The following is a 7,500-nucleotide window of genomic DNA, read 5'->3' on the forward strand; positions in this document are numbered from 1 at the left end:
AGCTTGGTCTACATCAGCTAGCACAAGTCCAAAACCGAACAATTTCCTCAGGCAGAGACACAAAAAGTCAGGTAGCCTGAGGAAACAGGCATACAGAGAAAACCGAAGAAGCCCCAGCACTGATCCTTTCGGCCCCTAGCAGAGAGTCTGCAGGGAGCAGATCCTCTTCAAGTCACTTGATACAATTCTGCTTTGAAACCCAAATAGTAGCATGATGAGACCCCAATTCCTAGGCTGGTGGATTTGGACAGGGTTCCAGAAAGGATCAGGAGCAGGCAGGAACATAGGCAGGTGGAGGATGATATTATGATAAATGAGATGGAAAAGATGAGGTCATGGGAAACAGAACTTTGTGGGTAGAATGGGGTCCAGTGTACACTTGCTAAGAATATAGTAGATAAGTAGGTTTAGCATCTGGAGAATGAGGGCAGAATAGTGTATCAGAATAGTGTAATAGTGGTTAATGATGTGGGCTACTGTTGAGAAGGTCCTGGGATCAAGCCCTGGTATAGCCAAGCTTCCACTTCTGGGGCCATTGAACAAGACCCTTAAACGTCTGTGCTCCAGGGGGCGCTGTATCATGGGTGACCCTGTACTCTGGCCCCAGCTTTCTGACATCGCTGGCAACTGCGAAAAGAGAATTTCTTTATTGGACTGGTCTAAAAGGGGAGAAAAGTGTGTCGAATTTTTTGTGTGAACGTTTTTGTCTTCATGTCCAGAAAATAAGAATAGTAAGAACCAGGCATAAGAATTAAAGCTTGTCTGTTTTTTTATTCGCAAAGGTAAATGTCTCCAAGGAGTTTAAGTGGCGTCCTATAAATTGGAAAGAGACTCCACGGGACATCCAGCTCATGGACAGCGTCCCAAATGTGAGCAGGTGGTCGATAGACGAATGCATAGCTCAACGATGGAGTTCGCCAAAGAGCCGTCTGGGTGATGGATAACAGTAGTGATAAGTTCAGCGGACCTTCATCAGCACATCTGTCAATGTAAGCTGAGCTCTACAGAGCAGTGGCACAGGGGAGCTCAACTCCCTTTTGTGAAGGTTCTTTTCTTTCTGAGGTGTCTGAATGATGATAGCCTTCTACACAAGATGGCTGCCACAGAAGTATTTTGTTTGGTTTAGTCTGTGTTAATAGCATATCTGTTAAGTAAAAAGTTTGTGGACACCTCAGCATAAAATCAGTATGTGCTTCTTGAGCCCACATTTCCTGTGTTAATGACCTTCACACTTCTGACAAGATGTTCAACTAGATTTTGTGGAGATTTGTGGACACTCATTCAGTGATTAGGATGTGTGAGTTGTTTAATAGGGTTTAAAGCTGTAATGCAGGAGATCTTCCACTCCAATTCATTGAAAGCATATCTTCATGGAGCTGGCTTTGTGCATTGTCATGCTGGAACACGTTTGGGTTTCCTAGTTTAAGTTAATGGAAATGTCATGCTGTTACATCCAAAGACGTCCTACACAACTGGTACCTCTGAATGTATGCAAACAGTTTGTAAAGTTATGATTGACCAGACAGAGTCTGGAACCCAGACTACACCTTGCTACTTAACAACCATTAAACTAGTGCACCTGTTAGCACACACCTATAGCACAGCTAACACACATTCTCTCAGCTTTCCTGCAGCTCGTTTCCACGCTGGTTATTTTGACCATCACAAACCAGGGCATCACTCCCAGTGTCTGGTACAGTCCGGAAAAGTGCAATTCCCACAAGGCCTGTAATTACTCCCGGGTCAGAGAGGGCAACTGGATCGAATATGAGAGCAAGAGAGAGAGAGAGCGAGAGCGAGAGAGAGAGAGAGAGAGAGAGCAAAAAGGGGGGGGGACTAAGAGGAAAGACACTACAAGGACAGAAAGAGAGAACAAGTAAAACTAAGAGGAAAGAGGGAGAACACTGAGAGGAATAAGAGAAAAAAACTGAGAGGAAAGGAGATAAAACTGGAAGAAAAAAATAAAACTGAAAGGAAAGAGAGAGAAAACTGAGAGGAAAAAGAGAAAACTGTGAGGAAAGAGACAGAAAACTGAGAGACAAAAGAGAGAAAACTAAAAAAAGAGATAAAACTGAGAGGAAAAGAGAAAACTGTGAGGAAAGAGACAGAAAACTGAGAGACAAAAGAGAGAAAACTAAAAAAAGAGATAAAACTGAGAGGAAAGAGAGACAACTGAGAGGAAAGAGAGAAAACTGAGAGAAAAGAGAGAAAAGAGAACCCTGAGAGGAGAGAGAAAGAAAACAGAGAAGGAAAGAAAGAAATAAAGATGGAGAGAAAGAGGGAAGATAAATAATGTAAGGTATAGGAGAGAGAAAGAGTGTTTTTGCAGATTTCCCAAAGATGGGTGAAGGACAAATTCACTGGAGTTTTTCAACTGCTGCCTTTTTTGCCCGAGAGAGTGTGTGTGTGTGTGTGTGTGTGTGTGTGTGTGTGTGTGTGTGTGTGTGTGTGTGTGTGTGAGGTAGTTTCAGTTTCTCAGTCTGGTCTCCGTCACAGTTAAAAACCTCCGCGGAAATGTGAAACTCTGGCCAGATGGCCTCACATTTGTCTCCACTTAGCTCCTGACACACGGGGAGTCTCGATCTCCATCTCACTTAAAGCCAAGCCCAGGAATTAAAGCAGGTTCAATCAGATCGAGTGTCCTTGTCTTTTATTCTCATTCTCTCTATCCCTCTCTCTATCCTGCTCTCTCTGTCCATCTTCAGGAAGATAAAAACATTAGCATGTAGAAAGCAGGCACTAGCTAAACACCTTAGCGGTACCCAAGGCCAAGCTGACAATCCCATCATCGGTTCTCTACACCAGACCAAAATTGTAGAAACGTCCCTGAGGGCCTGTTAGCAAAAAACTAACCTGCTAGCTGATTATGCTAGCATCGTACCTAGTTCTTTTTAGTGTTTGCCCTGTATTAACACACCCATTCTCCCAATAAGGGACCTAGATCTTCCATTCCAACCCATGGAAAGCAGATCTTCATGGAGCTGGAACAGGTTTAGATCTCGTAGACAAAGTGAATGCAAATGTTGATGCCACTGCATCCAAAGATGTCCGATACAATTGTGCACCTCCAGCTTCAGGGTAAAAGAATCATGGAAGAACGTGCAGAAAAACCACAGTTGGCTGGAAAAGTCGGAAAGTTCTCTCTCCTCAGCAACGTCTGACTTGCCAGTGTTTTAATCTCTCACTCTCTCATGAGGTCCATTAGCAGCTCTGATGTGTAAATGAAGTCAGCGCTAAAAGCAGCGGCACCACCAGCTCCACTGCTTTCATCTCTACTGAGACGAGACGATTCACACACTTGTCAATCATTTGCTGTCCAATGAGACAGCAGGCTGAACCTGAGACAGGAACCTTCCTCAGCTAATCACTTATTTAGCACCTCATACACAAGGCATGCGTGTTCTTGTAAAGGTTCCTGCATTAAATATGTGGCTTCAGTACCTGAGTTCCTGAAAAGGTTCTTGCATTACATAGTATGTGGCGAAAGTACCTAGGTTCCTGAAGAAGTTCCTGCATTGGATATGTGGCTACAGTACCTGAGTACCTGAAATGGTTCCTGTATTGGCATGTGGCTAAAGTACCTGAATTCCCAAAGAGGTTCCTGCAGTAAGTATGTGGCTACAGTGCCCAAGTTTTTGAGAGGTTCCTTCATTTTATATGTGGCTACAGTACGTGAGTTCCTGAAGAGGTTCCTGCACTGGATATGTGACTACTGTACCAGAGTTCCTGTAGAGGTTCCTACAATGGATTTGAGGCTACAGCACCCGAGTTCCTGAGAGGTTCATGCATTGAATATGTGGCTACAGAACTTGAGATCCTAAAGAGCTTCCTGTGGAGGGTCCTATACTGTATATGTAACTACAGAACCCAAGTTCCTCGAGAGGTTTCTGCACTGTGTAATGTACAGAAGCTCATGTAAATGTTCATAGAGAAAAAACAAGAAGAAAAGTCAAATATGCCTAAAGTTCCAGGGTTTCTCAGACAGTTCTTGAATTGAGTAAGTGGTCAAGCCTGGGTTCCAGAAAAAGGTTCTAAATTGGGTCTGGTAACAGAACCTCGCCTGCTAAAAAGGTTCCTGCAGTGGCAGTATGGCTGGAGACAGAGATGTGAAAGAAGTTCTAAAGTTTCTCAGAGGTTCCTTAATTTTATATGTGGCTACAGTACCTGAATACACACACACACACACACACACACACACACACACACACACACACACACACACACTTGTGCACACTCTCACACACACACACTCTCACGCACACTCGCACACATATACACACACACACAAACACACACTCTCTCTCTCTCTCTCTCTCTCACACACACACACACACACACACACACACACACACACACACACACACACCTCATGAAATTTCACACCTTTATATAACATGAATCTTTCACTGGGTCTCACCCCTCCCCCATTCCCCCCTGCACCACTCACCCAGCCCTCAGATCTTCCTCTGTTTCACCTACATCTCTGTGTGTGTGTGTGTGTGTGTGTGTGTGTGTGTGTGTGTGTGTGTGTGTGTGTGTGTGTGTGAATTAACGCTCATTAAACCCGATCATACAGCGAGATCGATTGGGGAAACTCGGAAGCATGCGGATAAAAGAGACAGAGAGAGAAAGAAAAATAAAGAGAATGCAATGTGTGTGTGTGTGTGTGTGTGTGTGTGTACAAGAGAAAGGTTCACGCTATACTTACTAAAGGGCAACCTAAATATAACTGAGGTCAAAATGAGGTCTTTCCCTTTTTATGTCGTTCATACAGAATCACACACACACACACACACACACACACACACACACACACACACACACACACACACACACGTTTCTATTCAAGGAACTAACGCTAAAGTGTATTGGATGCTTCCTGGGAAAGATTCATTTCATTGAAATAAACTCTATTTGTCTGAACACAACAAAATCAAACACACTTCAACACAAACACAGAGTATCACAAAAAAAACACAGATCAAATTAACAAAATCTGCATCATTATATTCAATACAACTCAACAAAAGCTCGATTAAATTCGCCACAACACAACACAACTAAACTCAACACGATTTAAACTCAACACAACTCACTTCAAGCTCAACTCAATTACACCAAACACAACAGTTAAAACTGACCCCCACACATACAAAACAACACAACACAACAAAATCAAACTCAACTCAACTCAAAGCAACTCAATTAGACAACACAATCAATCAGTACAACACAACTAAATATACCTCACTTCAACATAACTCAATTTGACTAAGCAAACGTAACTACTGTGAATACAACTCAATTAACCTTCCCACAACACAACACAATAAACTCAATTAACATGAACACAACTCACCTCGCAACACAACACAACAAACAAATAAAAACGAACTAAACACAACGCAATTAGTCAGTTTAACTCAACTCTCTACATCACAACAGAACACAACTCAACTTGAATAAACTACGGTAATGTGAACACAACTCCGTTAAACTCGCGTCCCCTCATCAACCACAGAGTCCATCGAATCACAACACAACACAACTAAATACAACTCAATTAAACACAAATAGACTGAACTAAATTTACTGTGAACACAACTCAATTAAACACACAACACAAAACATTGCTGCTGCTACCGATTATTTTAGGAATCGAATATTCTACCGATTATTCCAACAATTAATCAAGTAATCAGAGAGGAGGAACTTTTTCTTTATTAAAAAGCGACACTAAATATACAAGGTAAAAGTGATTTGTTTCCTTTTTAGCGAATTACATCAAAATACAAATAGAGTGGCGTTAAAAACGTCCCTCAGCAGTGGAGCGAAAGGCAGAATACGGGAAACTATTAGTTTACCGAAACTCATTATTATTCCCGCTCGTGTATTTGTGTATTAAATCTCGCAGTATTGCGATGTGGTTATCTTGTGCTTGAGATTTTCCACGCATTAAATGAGTGTTTTTATTGCCGGCTTTAAAAACCTGCTTCACTACCCGCTTTACACGCCACAGCGGAGGGAGTTAAAGAAATAAAAATATAAAAATCTATTTCAAATGACTTTAAAAATGGTAACCGCAAACTTTTGCGGGTGGTGCTTCAGTAATAACGGACCGTGGGGAAACACAGTGTTCCGTGTGGAGTTAAAAAGACTAAACGAAGCTTTGAGGCAAATCAATTGAATTTTTAGAACCAAATTACTCGAGGAATCGTTTCAGCCCTACACACAATTAAATATAATTTAACACAATTAACATGAACACAACTCAGTTATACTCACCTCCCCACAACATATCCCATCCCATCACAAACAACACAAAATAACACACCTATTATAAACAAAATAATTGTAAACACAACTTAATTAACCTCACCTTCCCACATCACAACACAACTGAATATAACTCAATTTAACACAACTCAATTAAACTCACCTCCCCACATCACCACATCACAACACAACAAAACTGAATACAACTCAATCCAACACAACTCAATTAAACTCACCTCTCCACATCACAACCACATCACAACACAACTGAATACAACTCAATTCAACACAACTCAATTAAACGCACCTCCCCACATCACAACTACATCACAACACAACTGAATACAACTCAATTCAACACAACTCAACTCGAATAAACCAAACTCAATTAATGTAAACCCAGCTCATTTAAACTCGCCTCCCCGAATCAAATAACAACACAACACAACACAACTGAATTTAAATCAATTTAACCAATCTAAGCTAAAACTAAGCACAACACGACTCATTTCTACCTCAGCTATCCTGACCTTTGCTCAGCTCTACTAAATGTTTCTCAGTTAAGTTCAGTTGAGCATGAACTCATCTCAAAGTCCTGAAACCCAATTTGACCCCTCAGGTCAGGCTGGATTTTTCCATTCTAAACCTTGAAAGCCTGTCTACATGTATGTTCTGATGTAATGTTTTAGTGAGGTGGTAGCTCATGGGTTAAGGCATTAGAGTCTGGAAGGTTATGAGTTCAAATCCCAGCACCACCAAGCTTGGGCCCTTGAGAAAGGCAATGAAGAGCTCAGGTGCAAGTTGTGGATAGGGCGGTCTGGCAAATGGCGTAAATGTAAGTGTCGCTAGGTAGATTTAGCGTCGAAAGGTGAATGCGGTTTCCTAATTCATCCTACAGAAGAACCTCTAACCTCTTTATGTAAATAATCTTGGTCTGGCATCAATCCTGATACCCGTGTTCTCCGGTCATCACGGAGCAGAACCGACTCCTGTATCTGGCATCGTTTCAGCATGACTCGAGCCGATCTGCTCCAGCATAAGGATCTATTCACTGAATATTCTGAGCAGATAGAAAATCACTTTCGCTCAATGGATCGCGTTCAAAGCGTCTGCTCTGTAAGTTCTGTAAACGTTTCGTCCATGGCGTGACTTTGACATGCTTATGTTTGCTCTTGAGTTGTCATTTTTCCAGCCCTGAGTTTCTCATTGTCTTTCCAACCTTGT

The 7,500-nt window shown here is 41.9% G+C and overlaps 1 protein-coding gene and 1 long non-coding RNA gene across 2 annotated transcripts in view; one reads left to right on the top strand and one right to left on the bottom strand.

Moving 5' to 3' along the window:
• The window catches only part of LOC124386967, a 6,500-nt gene extending 4,546 nt beyond the window's left edge, over nucleotides 1-1,954 (top strand). Inside the window, exon 3 of the long non-coding RNA XR_006926061.1 lies at nucleotides 783-1,954. This is a non-coding gene — a long non-coding RNA (uncharacterized LOC124386967). The remainder of the gene's footprint in view (nucleotides 1-782) is intronic.
• Nucleotides 1-7,500, bottom strand: part of sorcs2 (sortilin-related VPS10 domain containing receptor 2) — a 151,962-nt gene that overhangs the window by 98,268 nt on the left and 46,194 nt on the right. The window lies entirely within an intron of this gene.

This window comes from Silurus meridionalis, chromosome 6 (genome assembly GCF_014805685.1).
Source record: "Silurus meridionalis isolate SWU-2019-XX chromosome 6, ASM1480568v1, whole genome shotgun sequence".
Classification (NCBI taxonomy): domain Eukaryota; kingdom Metazoa; phylum Chordata; class Actinopteri; order Siluriformes; family Siluridae; genus Silurus; species Silurus meridionalis.